Raw genomic sequence first — 13431 nt, 5'->3', positions numbered from 1 at the left:
ATTTATCCAGTGGGTGTTGGCCGAGGATGCTAAAGCTATTTCTATTCGTTACGCTTTGCCCTTTCTCCATTTCGACGTGCTATCCTTTTATTCGGGAGAGCCGATGTCTCGCATTCGCAGCATGCAAACAACAACCGTCATTATCGTACTCAAGTAGTACACACGGATTTAGTGTGATATACTTCCAAGACTGAACAATGATGCTTTATTCTTAGTGAATGTGAATGAAAATCCCGCTTCTCGGGTTACTCACAAGACGATAGCGTCGCGTGCTTCAGACAACAAAAAACGACGTCAAGGAACACAGCTGGTCTTCATCTGCGACCGTTACAGAGTAGCCTCTGTGGCATCTCTCAAAGTCAAGCGAAAGTCTAGCCCTTAGCTAAATCACCCAGAATCACAGTTGGAGTTTACACATTTTAAAGACTCGACCTGCTCAGTTTGAGAAAACTCTCATCCTCTCAACGTGGTGGATGACGACGGGACATTTTAAGGGCGCTCACGTCTCTCAGCTCCGGCATGGAACTGAAATACTGATAGTGCGTTTCAGTTGGATTTGGATGTGAAGTGAGAGAGAACAGACGGGCGATGCGCCTTTGTTTTACTGTCCACGCTATTAGCTGGCCAGCCCAGTTCAGGTCTGACGTGTGAAATTTACGTTTGGATGAGACAAAAATGTTTTTGACTTGGGTTGAAATAATCATCTTGCTTATAAAAGGAGGACTGGTGATGTAGCAAATCCACACAATCGTTTTGAAGCCGTGGTCAGGCTGCCCAATACTCAACTTTATTATGTTATTCACAAAGGATCTGACACAGCCCCCAACTGAGCTTTAAACACCTGGAAGTTAATTTAGTCCATTCTGTAAATTGAAATGTACAGAGATATGGGTCTGTAAAACAAATGGAATGTGATGCTTTTGAGCATTGCTATGGCAAAATGTTTTCATATCTGTTCTACAACACAGATTATATCGGTCTTGATAATATAATTCTTAATCAGATTTATGGTCCTTTTTACTCTGATGACATGGGAATGTTAATATGATGGGCAAAGAAGGCAAGCAGTTATATTTGAGTAGTGCTGGACATTATAAATGAGTAAACATCACTATTTACACATTAGGACATTTTATTATACTATGACATGACTGTATTTCTCTGTAGAGACTGTAAATGTATAGGTCTATTTTATGTGATGATAATCCCCGAAAGGAATGTGTTCTTCTGAGACCAACAATATGGAATTGGGCTAAAATTGCACATCACTGAGAACCCAACCCAGTCTGTGCAACAGTTTAAAAGTACACAATCCAAAAGAAAAATAAAGTCCACTCCTAATGAACTTGTTTAGTGACACTAACGTTAACCTAGTGATGCAAACATGGTTAATTTTGCTGATCAGCACTCCTTTGAAACCGTAGGAGTCTCACCTCTCTGGTTCGTAGCCAGCCTGGATGCGCGTGGCGCTGTAGCGCTGAGCTGCAGTCTCATGCCCATGAGATGTGTTGTGGCCAAATGGCCCCTGGTGCTCAGGGTCGCGAGGCGACAGCTGCAATCTGGCTGGCTCTGTGTCGCCCACAATGAGGCGGTAGTCGATCTGGTAGCTGTCGTGCTTGCCATTGGCAAAGTGCTCATAGACATGGCCCTCCATGTAAGCGATGTCCAGTACTCCAATCCTCCTCTACAACCCTGCGTGAGCTGACGCCCCGGGCCTCCGCCCACCTCCCCTCTCCACCTGCACCACAGAGCGGCTCCTGGGACACTGCGTGCGCATTCACCAGTGGTTGTGCTGGAGCCACGCACACAATCCAAGTTTGTTCCTCAGATCGAGATGGAGAGCTTTCTCTTAGCTGAGGAGCAGAGTAAGAGATTCATCCAACATGCATCATACAAGCAGCAGCTGAATCAGGTAGAATGAAATACGGCTCTGATAGAGGCTTCGTCCCAAACAAAATAAAGCTACTGGGTGTCTTGGTAAGACTCTGTAAGTGGTGATCCCTAAAAAGGCCTGTCTGCTGCCATTGGACTACTGTTTTCTCTAAAGTGCTGTCTGGAATGTTGTCAGAGACAACATTCAGAGGGATTGGGAAGGAAAGCCTCTTAGTCACTACCTGTACTGCCCTCATTGCCATTGAAATATAACAAGGTTATAGTCAAGCTCTGAAGCTTCACTCAACACTCTGCCCAACCGCCTTTAATGCTCATAAAGTAGGAGTTTGCAGAATTTGTTTGTTGTTATGCTACACACTAAATGCATGGCACACAAATGTTTGATGCAGCAAAATGTCAGTGCTTTTTTAACAAAGGAGAAATGAGCACATATGCACCTTCCCTATATTATGTGAAGATGGATAATAAAATGATAACAGGTGTATCTATTTGTTGTTCTTATTTTAATATTCACATCAGGCTTGTGATTTTGCAAGGAAATTGTAACATAAATGTTCCTAGTGTTCTAGGGTTACTCTCCTGGGCTCATATTCTAATACAGGTGTGATAAGAACTTATATTTCTAAAAGAAACAATCTTTAAGAAACAACTGCATTTGCATAAAGGATTTATCTTTTATCTTAATGCTTAATGTTTTAGTGTGCTAATGTCTGATTTTAAGTACACTTAGTTAAAAAGGCTACCACAAGTACTGTTCAAGTTCAAGTTCAAGTTTGGTTTATTCGTCACATACATAGTCATACACAGTATAACTCGCAGTGAAATGGTGGAGAGTGCTCTGTCCAAACTGAGGAAAAGAAAACAGGGGTGCATAGAGAAATATAGACATTCTCTATATGTGAAATATATATATGCAAAGATAAATATATATATATATATATTCTATGTATGTACAAAATATATTAACAATGTATGTACAATATATGTACATTATGATTATATACACAATGTACAATGTATATGGTTGTGTATATATGTACACAATCTACAGAATGTACAGATCCATTTCGTATAATAACATATCTACAGTTGTTGTGTAACAAGGTCATTGAATATAAATATATATATACAGATATACAGTTATGTTACATTGTGGTGGTGGTCCCCACAGTTTATCAGTTTCCCTGATTCAGGGCCCGAATGGCCTGTGGGAAGAAGCTGCTCTTCAGCCTCTCTGTCTTGGTCTTCAGGGAGCGAAAGCGCCTCCCTGACCTCAACAGAGAGAAGAGTCTATTGTTGGGATGGGTGGGGTCCTTCACAGTCCTCCTGGCCTTGGTCTGGCACCGCTTGTAGTAGATGGTCTGCAGGTCAGGAAGTTCCGTGTGAGTGATGCGCTCTGCTGAACGCACTACCCTTTGGTGTGCTTGTCTGTCCTGCTTGGTGCTATTCCCAAACCAGACTGTGATGTTCCCCGTGAGGATGCTCTCGATAGTGCAGGTATAGAAGTTCCGCAGTACCTTGGAGGGCAGTCTGAAGGACAGGTCCTGCGAGATGTGAACACCAAGGTACCTGAAACTATCTACTCTCTCCACCGTGGTTCCACTGATCCTCACAGGTTGGTAGTGCCGCTCCTGCTTCTTGCTGCAATCCACGATCAGCTCCTTTGTCTTACTGACGTTTAGGAGGAGATAATTTTCCTGGCGCCAGTTTTCCAGGTGTTTAATCCAGGTAGGCCCTCTCGTCGTTGTCCGAGATCAGACCCATGACAACGGTGTCGTCAGCAAACTTGACAATGATGGTGGAGCTGGAAGTGGCTGTGCAGTCGTAGGTGTACAGTGAGTAGAGCAGGGGGCTTAGGACACAACCCTGAGGAGCTCCAGTGCTGAGGGTGAGGGTGGATGAGGCGCAGTTGCCCACCCGTACTGATTGTGGTCTGTCTGTTAGGAAGTTGGAGATCCAGTCGCACAGGGATGTATGCAGTCCTAGATCCCCCAACTTAGTAGTGAGTAGGGAGAACTGTAGTCGACAAATAGCATTTTAACATAATTTCCCCTCCCTTCGTCCAGGTGAGTCGGTGTAGTGTGGAGCAGATGTGCAATTGCATCGTCAGTGGAGCGGTTGTGGCGGTATGCAAACTGCAGTGGGTCCATGGAGGCTGGCAGTGAAGATGTGATGAAGTCTCCGACTAGCTTTTTAAAGCACTTCATCACGACTGATGTGAGGGCGACAGGTCGGTAGTCATTGAGGTCGGAGGGTCGAGGTTTCTTCGGGACGGGGACGATGGTGGATCGCTTGAAGCTGGACGGGACGATACCGAGCGTCAGGGAGAGATTGAAGATGTCGGTGAATACCGGGGCTAGCTGATCTGCGCAGGCTTTGAGGACCCTCCCGCAGATACCGTCTGCTCCCATCGCCTTCCTGGTATTCACCCTTTTAAACACTCTTCTCACGTCACTCTCCGTGATGATGAGAGGGCGCTGTTCTATGGTGGGCCTCGCGCATGTGCCATTGGCTGCGCCGATAGTGCCATTAGCACTAGCGCTGCTAGCATTAGTGCTGTTAGCACTAGCGCCGTTAGCATTAGCGCTGCTAGCATTAGCGCCGTTAGCATTAGCGCTGCTAGCATTAGCGCCGTTAGCATTAGCGCTGCTAGATGTAGCCTCGAAGCGAGCGAAGAATGTATTCAGCTCGTTCGCCAGAGACTCATCCGCACTCATCAGTCCGGAGGGTGGGCTCCTGTAGTCCGTGATCGTCCGTAGTCCCTGCCACAGGGATCTAGAGCCACTCTGCTGTCACAAAATATTAACTAGTTTCAACTTTGCTAATAGTTCTACTGATTTTCATAATTTTCTTCTTCTTTCCATTTGTTGAACATTAAACAGCTGTTTCATCCTCTCTCTCTCTCTCTCTCTCTCTCTCTCTCTCTCTCTCTCTCTCTCTCTCTCTCTCTCTCTCTCTCTCTCGAAGCTCCGCCTTGTGGTTTTAATATGCTCATCCACAATTCAATATAGAGCTCTACAGTCTATATCTGCACAGAGCTCATGACTTTATAAAAGTCCACACTGCAAAATGTGCATAGTACTGACGTTTACATTACAATGCTCTGTCCAGTCATGCCAAAGCCTGTTTTATTTCAATTCAATGTATGTACATGAATTACTTGACGACATGAATAGAAATCTATAGAGGCATTACTCATTATGTCATGACCCTGTTATCTATTAGAAACCCACAATTTATCTGAATTAATTATTCATAAATAAATTGTCAGCTTCATGTCCATTCAGATTTCAGTGGAGATCAGCAGGGGTCTATTGCTGTGTATTATTATTTATAACACTGTTCCTGCAAACTGTGAGAACAGACACACACAGGTTATTTTCCAGTCCTTGAGTGCTTTTGTGGCACTGCTTGACAGTTGGTGGAGTGTTCCCTAAAAGAGCCACTGAGCATGATGGATTCGGTAGTAGGAGTTTAGTGAGCAGAGAGGACGAAGACTTACGAGTGCAGGCCATGAACACCCCCCTCCACCTGAGCAGACATGGTCCTCTTCTCAAACTTCAGCTCTCCAGAGTACATCACAGAGCTACACTCAACATAGAAAATGACATTACACACAAGCATTCACTCACACACAGCTTCCTCTCTTCCATTTTCTGCTGACCTTCCAAAGAACCCTTGATGCTATAAAAGATAAGAAAGACCATAAATAGAAATGTGTTTGTAGACAAAATATATCCTAGCATTTGAAAAACTGATGTTTTTCAGTGTACATGAAAAGGGAAGTAGATTCATCTTAACCCACATCTTGTTTTTTCAGTAGATGAGTACTGCTGCTGAGCCTTCTTACAATGACAATGGTTTTATTTAAGCCCTATTCAGTAATTACACAACACTGAAAACATCACAGTAAAACAGCAGTATGACCAGCACTTAAGAGTAAATACCTGAGTGCTTTTCACTTGGCTTAGAAGATTTTAAAGCATGCATTAATGCTACATAAGACCATATTGGGGTATTTGAGAAAATCAACAGCAAAGCTAAAGGTCCAGAGATTATAAAGGTTACCTTGAAGGTGATACACATAATATGGGTTTTCCCAGAAACTAGTAAACCCAGCTGACATTTGCTAGACAGCAAACATTGGAGGTGTCTAGTGGACAGGAAATATCTACAATAAACCTTTTATATTTGTTTATCAGGGAGTGTGTATTCTCACAACAGTTTTGAGGAAAATTGCAAATAAATGAAAATCCAGGAAGTTGCAAACAAATTTGATTCTTTTCACTAAACAATGGTTTCTCAATTGCATGCATCTGCGTGCACAAGGAAAACAACTCCTAAATAGAAATAACATTATCACATTAAATGATTTAAGGTATATGATCACAGGAAACAAAAGAAAGTCTGATTGCCTTTAAACTAGGTTTGAATCCTTTAAGCAGACAACCTCAGAGCAATGGAAAACTGAGCCGAAAGCAAAAACTTTGGCCAAGTGTGAAAAGGCCATCCATAATTACCATAATAAATGTTATCTCACGGTGCACCCTTGTTGAAATGATGATCAAGTAGAAATGTGTTCATTTTCAATAGACTAGGTTCCTTTTTTCCATTACACTAGCATAATGTCCTTAGTGGTTGCAGCCTATTCTGGTAACACCCTCATAGCAGGACAAACATTATAGAAGTATGGATAGGCTTGCTTGGTGAATGTTTGTCTGAAGGTGTGCACATATCTGTTGTTGAGAGGATCAAAGAAGGAGATCAGACCACTGTCCCAGTCCAGGAGCACTCTGATCTGCTGGAGGGTCTGCTTCATGGCAAGAGGCATCAGCCTCTCGTCTGACACTCCTATCCCATATTTACCCTTGTACTAACCCACTTGCCACAAGCCATGCTTTATGAGGTCCTCACAGACTCACAGAAGAAAAAGTGATACAGCCTATTAAAGAATGTCATGCTTCAGTTACATGCTTTTTTCTGTACTCACACTTCCTCCAAATGTCTCACAGAATCAAATCATTTTCAACCTGCCATGAAGTGGATACAAATCAACAGAACGGCATAAAGAGAAACCACAACAACAGATGAATAAACAAAACAAGACTTTCCATGTTCAACTTGACATCTTTATTAGTTGGTAGTTGTTTAGTTGTTTTTATTTTTTGCTTTCTGCGGAATATGTAAGGACCTGTTTCCACTGAAATATAAACCACTAAACAGAACTAAAGTGCTGAAAGGCATATGTGGAAAAGGAAAACATTACACAATCAAAAACAACCATATTTTGTGCATCTTACTAATTAATTAAATTTCAGTTCTAATTCAATGATTACATCCAACCTAGACATACAGGTTTTGCCTGTTAGAACATAGGGGAATCGTTTTAGCAATATATATTGCTGACTGAACTGACTGGCATCTATTTAGTGCAAATCTCATGGTCATTCCATGGAAAACTACAATGAACACAAGCTGCAGTACAAGATCTCATCATGCATCTTACTGAGATGTAATCTGATCTCCATGTACTGTTCAGAGGAATTCAAAGTCTTTGTCCAGCTCTTTGAAATTAAAATATTAAGTCACAAATAATGATTCCTATGAACATTAAACATATGTAACAAATGTGTCTTTAATAACAGGAACATTGAAAGGAGAAACAGTAACTTCCATAAACTGTAAGAAACAGGTGAACTGGGCTTGGCAAGAGTAGAGGTTAAGAAAGGTCTGCTTGTGTGTGCACATGTGTGCATGCATACCAGCTTGTTCAATATTATTTTTCATTTTTATCACATACTGAAAGTTGCCTAGGTGCTCTGCTACATCAGTCACCATTCCAGAGGCCTTGATCCTGAAAGAACATGCAGGAATGGATGTTGGCAGATTCCATGTGCTGAATGTACACATAGAATTAACAGATACAGAATATATCCTCCTACAAGAGAGGTTTATTGGTAGCTACAAATACATAAAACAGTTTAGTCAAAGTGTTTCCAAAAAAGATCTTATAGCAACTTTAATGATAAAGCATACCAGACTTCACAAGTATTTTTGTTGCATAATTATCTCTGACTCACCCACTAGAGGGCACAACATCCCTATTTAGTCATTTAGTGGTAGTGAATGGCCTGGGCCAATTAAAATTAGACTAACCTTAGCCTTCTATGTTTTATTAAATTATCCTCTCTTCATTATGTTACACCTACATGATTCAATTATTTCTCCAATTCCCACAATGCCTTAGACTCAACCGTCACACTAATCCTTTAAGGTAGAAGTTCTCCTATTGATTGGTTGTCAGCCTTAGTCAGCTTTATGATTGTATAAGAGACATTAAATTTAAATTATTCAATTGTTTAGTTATTGCAATTAATTTGTTTAAAAAATGTTACAATGGCGTAATAGTCAGCAAATATATCTATGTGTAAGGATATAGGCATGCAAATTTTGATACAAGGTTTCTTATTTACGCATTTTTGATGATGATTATACTACTGCAGCACTGTGTGATGCTAATTAGACTACTGAAGTGCTCTGTGATGCTAATTAGACTACTGAAGTGCTGTGTGATGCCAGCTAGACTACTGCAGTTCTGTATGATACCAGTTAGACTACTGCAGCACTGTGTGATGCTGATTAGGCTAATACAGTGCTGTGCGATGTTGATTAGACTGCTGCAGTGTTGTTCTTTATGGGCTTCCTGTCTGTAGGTTAAAGAAGCTGCAGAACATTCAGAAAATGGCTGCTGGAGTTCTTACACACACCAGCTTAAGGGAACATATAACTACTACACTCAAACATTTACACTGGGTTCCTGTTCGTGGCTGTGTGCAGTACAAAATCCTTCTCTTGGTTTTTGCCCTCATGGTCTGACCTGTCCATCCCTTTCTGGTGTTCCTCATATGTCTTTTCCTTCACTCTGTCTCCATCCCTCTGACACTCATCTGCTCTCTGTCCCTCACATCACACTCTGCACTATTGGCGTTTCTGGAGCTGCAGACCCAAGGCTTCTTCCTCCAGCTGCTCATTTACAAGAATTTCATAACTCATCTCTTTGTCTGAGATCATTTCAACCTTTAATTGGTTACTATAGTATGCACTTGCATCAATGTTATGTCTATTTTTTAACCAGTTTTACTCCATCCTGTTATCTTATTTATATATTTGAATCTTCTTTATATTTTATTTGACCTTTTTTATATTGTATGAACTTGTAAAGTGTCATTGGGTAACAAGAAATGCCCGTAATTTCTTAATTAGAATAAAATTCTTCTTCTTCTTCTTCTTCTTCTTCTTCTTCTTCTTCTTCTTCTTCTTCTTCTTCTTCTTCTTCTTCTTATTATTATTATTATTATTATTATTATTATTATCAAACATTGTATTGATCATCCTTTCAAAGGTTGCTGGTGTTACTTTTGGGCTATTATTATCAAATTTAGAATGGTGCGTTTTGCCTGGAATTAGTTTCTTTTGTATTGAGCAACCTAATGGAAAAAGTTGTTCTTGAGCATATAATCTACTATTTTTCACTTAATGAATCGTTGATTTCAAGCATGCCTATAAAGCAGATCATTCTACGTGCACAGCACTGACAAAAATGATCGACAAGATATTTTTACAAGAAAATGATGGTCGGAATCGTATTACTTGACTTTACTGTGGCATTTGTTATTAACAAAACAAAGTATATATGGGTTTAGTCTATGGTAAAACAGCAGTTTCTCCTCCCCTAGATGCTTTCATTGTGGTGTTTCCCAGGGGAGCTGTCAGGAAAGAGCTGTCTAAGCTCTGGTTAGCTGAGAATGAATCTGCAAGCCTCACACTGCCCTGTCAGTAAGGAGAGCGAGCATGCCTCTCTCATGCCTCAGAGCTCAGGAGAGGCTGGCCTGCGGTCTAATGGGCGTCTTTAGGAATATCTGTGATAGTAAACACAATATAAATTATGCGAGAGCTCAACATAGTCACACTGCCAGGCAGGTTAGTTAAACCAAAACCCAAAACAGGTGCAGCGTGCAGATCTGTATTGTCTTGGTCACCACAGTATGGAACAAGTTACCAACTATGATCATGGGAGTACACAGTTTTGTTGGTGGAGCCCAGGAAGAGCAGCTGCTACCTCAGCTAATGGGGATCCAAATAAAGACACGAAAAATAAAGACATTTCAGTAGTTATAGGAAGTAAAGCTGTTCTGTAGAATTCAGAATTACAACTCAGATTGCATATGTTTGCAGGACAAAGTTATATTGTTTTGCTGACAAATATGAAAGGATGATATCAAAGTTGTTGTTTTGGAGCAGAACAGCATCTAGTCTGGTAGGCTACTACTTCAACTACTCACTTCTTCAAGAGGTATCCACAGTACTTCAGGTACAAACCGTTCTATTCTATCCTCTACAGATTTCTGTGAGTTTATGTTTGCATAATATGAATTTCTGTTTACATTCATCAACTTTTTTTATGAAATATACTGTATAGTGAATTTGCTGAAGTCTACACCATAATGAAGTTTATGAAAAACAATGTTTATGAAAAAAAAGCATTTAAATGCTCATCAATCAAAGAGTATTAATTTTGTAAAATTGTTGGGTAGTTAAAATAGTTTTATTTTCTGCTTTCTACTAATTTTACTTCACTTGTTGTGAAGGAAAAAAAAACTACTAAGCAACCACATGTAACTTATGATGTGTTCTAATCTGAAATTGTTTAGTGGATGAAACACTGCAGGTGCTGTTGTTGTTAGTGCTAACTGCTTTATAGTACAGAAATAATAAATGCTGAATCTCCTGATTGCCTTATTATCGCAAATTTTCTGCCTTACTCTATTTTAGGGAAAACAATGGCGCTGTTAAAGCTCAACCAAGCTACTAAGAGTTTCACCAAAGCACAGGATTACAGAAATGACATGATGCTGCTGATGCAGCCCTATGCTAACTGGGAGCAGTATCTATTGCCGGCACCCGTCTCCATCGATTTACTGGCTCAGCTGGTACGCATTTCTGCTGCAGATGACTTCTCCATCAATAAAAATCCACCAAAAGATGGGTTCAAATTCATCAGATACCCCAATTCTTTTAGGGCCTGCCTCTTTCAAGTATGTAATGGTTGCTGGCAAGCCTTTAATGTTGCTCACAAGAACATGGACCAAATTCGTATGTACACCGGACAGGTTCCAGAGTACATCAAAAACTCAGTTGGGCTCATAATACAGGAGGATGATGGTCTTGTCCAAGCCTTCTTACCAGCTGAGCTTCAGAACATTGCGCACATATCATCAGACTACTTAAACCTGGCCATCATGACTGAGAAACAATTCTCAGATATCATCAAGCTGATGCAAGAACTGGTGGAGGCTTTGGTGAATGCAAGACAGAGTCATGATGAGGAGATGGAAGAAATCAAGAAAAACATTGAGATAGCAAAGATTAAACGGGCTGAAGCTAAGGAGGCAAGCGACAGGGCCGAGGCTGCTTTCAATCTGGCTAATGAAAGATTAGCTGAGGACAGAAGGGCCTACCAGCAAGCAATGAAAGATTTGCCAAGTGGATGGGGCCTTTTTGGCCTGAAGCTAATATCAAGTATGTCAGAGCAAGCAATATCAATAGCCTGTGCATTTGCAACAGAATTTCTTCCAGGACAAATTATCCAAACCTATCTCCAGCGGACACTATTACACCAAAAGCCATAACACATGTGATCAAAAACTGAAAAGGCACTCCTGAAAGCCACAGAAACATGGCCACTGGAATGAAGAGTAACGTGGATGAAATGTTAGCAACAAGTAACATATTTTCTAAATCTATAACATTTCTACTAGTGGTTGAGAAAATGGAAGAACTTTGCAAAGGTAAGGAAATAAATTGGCCTGAGGTGTATGATCAGGAGAAGCAAACGGTAAAGTCTGATTACTTGGTGGGACTATTTCAGCAAGTCAGCAGAGATATACAGCAAGAAGCTGAATGCCCGATTAAATCCGAGGCACTAGGCATTTGTGACAAGGGTATCTCCACTTTAACAGAGCTAGGTAAATATGCTCCAGAGGGGAAATGTGATGATGCCAAAACAGAGGAGCTTATTAAAGCCATTGACGAACTGAATGTAAGGGCCATGGCCTTTTATTCCAAAAGCAAGTCTTTTACAAATCAGCCATCTTTCTTGACAGCACCCCCCGAGTCAAGTCAACAGCAAATCTATGACTCAGCAAATACAGATGTGGTCCAGATGCACTTAAAACAATCTCATCTACGTCTACAAATGGCTGAAACCCAGCTAAAAATTGCAAATGAACGGAACGAGAAGACTATGGACAACTTGGATCAGAAGAAAAAAGCTCTTGCTGAAATTGTGAGTGAGCTGAAACATTATAATCTCAAGGAGATCGACTTCAACAAGAGAATTGTGGTGCTAGCGAGAGGCCTGGAAATCATGGGGCAGGTGAAAGAACAGTGGGAGAAACTGGTGCACTTCTTTCAGATCATTTCAAACATTGTTAAGACCACTCTTAGTGAAAATCTTAAACATTTTAAGCAGACTGTTGAAATAGCTGTAGAGAACAACTACACCTACAGCATGTTTGTCAAAGACAAAATCTACACTAATGCTCTGAATGCTTCTGCCTATGCCTATTTGGTTAACATGATGTCTACCACTTACACTGAGGTGTCTGTCCAGTACCTGATGAACAATGTCAGTACTCTGGGAAGACTGATGACCATGGATCCAAACTCACCTCAGTTCCTTGCAGAGATTGACAAGTTAGGGAAGGAATGCGAATCTGCCCAAAATGGTATCAACAGCCTTGCAGCAAGAAACAGGAAGGAGTTTTACAACAGATGCGAGGAAAGAATAACTCAAATCAAGACAATCCTTACCCCAGCACTGGCCCCACTGAGTGAAAAGGACAATCTCAATCTGAAGAAGGCAATAGATGCAATGAAGGAACCAATTCAGAAGGTGGAGGAAGACAAACCAGCAACTGAGATGAAGGCTATAACTGAGGATGATGCTGACCAATATGCATAACTTCATAATAGTGCATTTAATAGTGCATTTTCCTATACTTTTCTTTTTTCTGTCATTTTAATGTAGTATGTATACAGTATTACATTTGACAAAAACATGATTAGAAGGTTTGACCTAATTCCTGTCTGTTAATTTATTCTGAATAATCAATTTTGTTCTTTTGATTAAATTACTGCAGCATCATACTGTCTCGTATTGTTTTTCTTTGTGATTCAAAGAACTTTAAAATCCAAGAGGTAATATGTATGCCAAACAAACAAACAAAAAAACATTTCAGATTGCAGAGTAGCTATTACTAATTATTAGCTATTGCTCATCTCTTTTTCAGTAGAAAAAAGAAATTGGAGTTTAGATTTACTAAAGTGTAATGAGTGAACTAAAGCCATTAGATTTTAGTAAACTCACAATTCTTCACACATTAATTGTGTTGCACATTGAGTGTGAGTGCAGTGTGGTGAACAGAGGAATACAGGCTCAGTAAAGGAAGTAGCAGTTCTTAGCAGCTAGGGTGGTAC

General features: G+C 40.6%; 1 long non-coding RNA gene across 2 annotated transcripts in view; it reads left to right on the top strand.

Annotated features, from left to right (window-relative positions):
- Positions 1 to 13431, top strand: part of LOC145656170 (uncharacterized) — a 541800-nt gene that overhangs the window by 279217 nt on the left and 249152 nt on the right. The gene's annotated exons all lie outside the window — the stretch shown is intronic.

The sequence above is a fragment of the Electrophorus electricus genome, unplaced genomic scaffold, assembly GCF_041902795.1.
Source record: "Electrophorus electricus isolate QZ-2024a unplaced genomic scaffold, ASM4190279v1 Scaffold53, whole genome shotgun sequence".
In the NCBI taxonomy this organism is placed as follows: Eukaryota; Metazoa; Chordata; class Actinopteri; order Gymnotiformes; family Gymnotidae; genus Electrophorus; species Electrophorus electricus.
The sequence above is the reverse complement of the archived record's forward strand: the minus strand, read 5'-3'. Positions and strand labels throughout refer to the sequence as shown.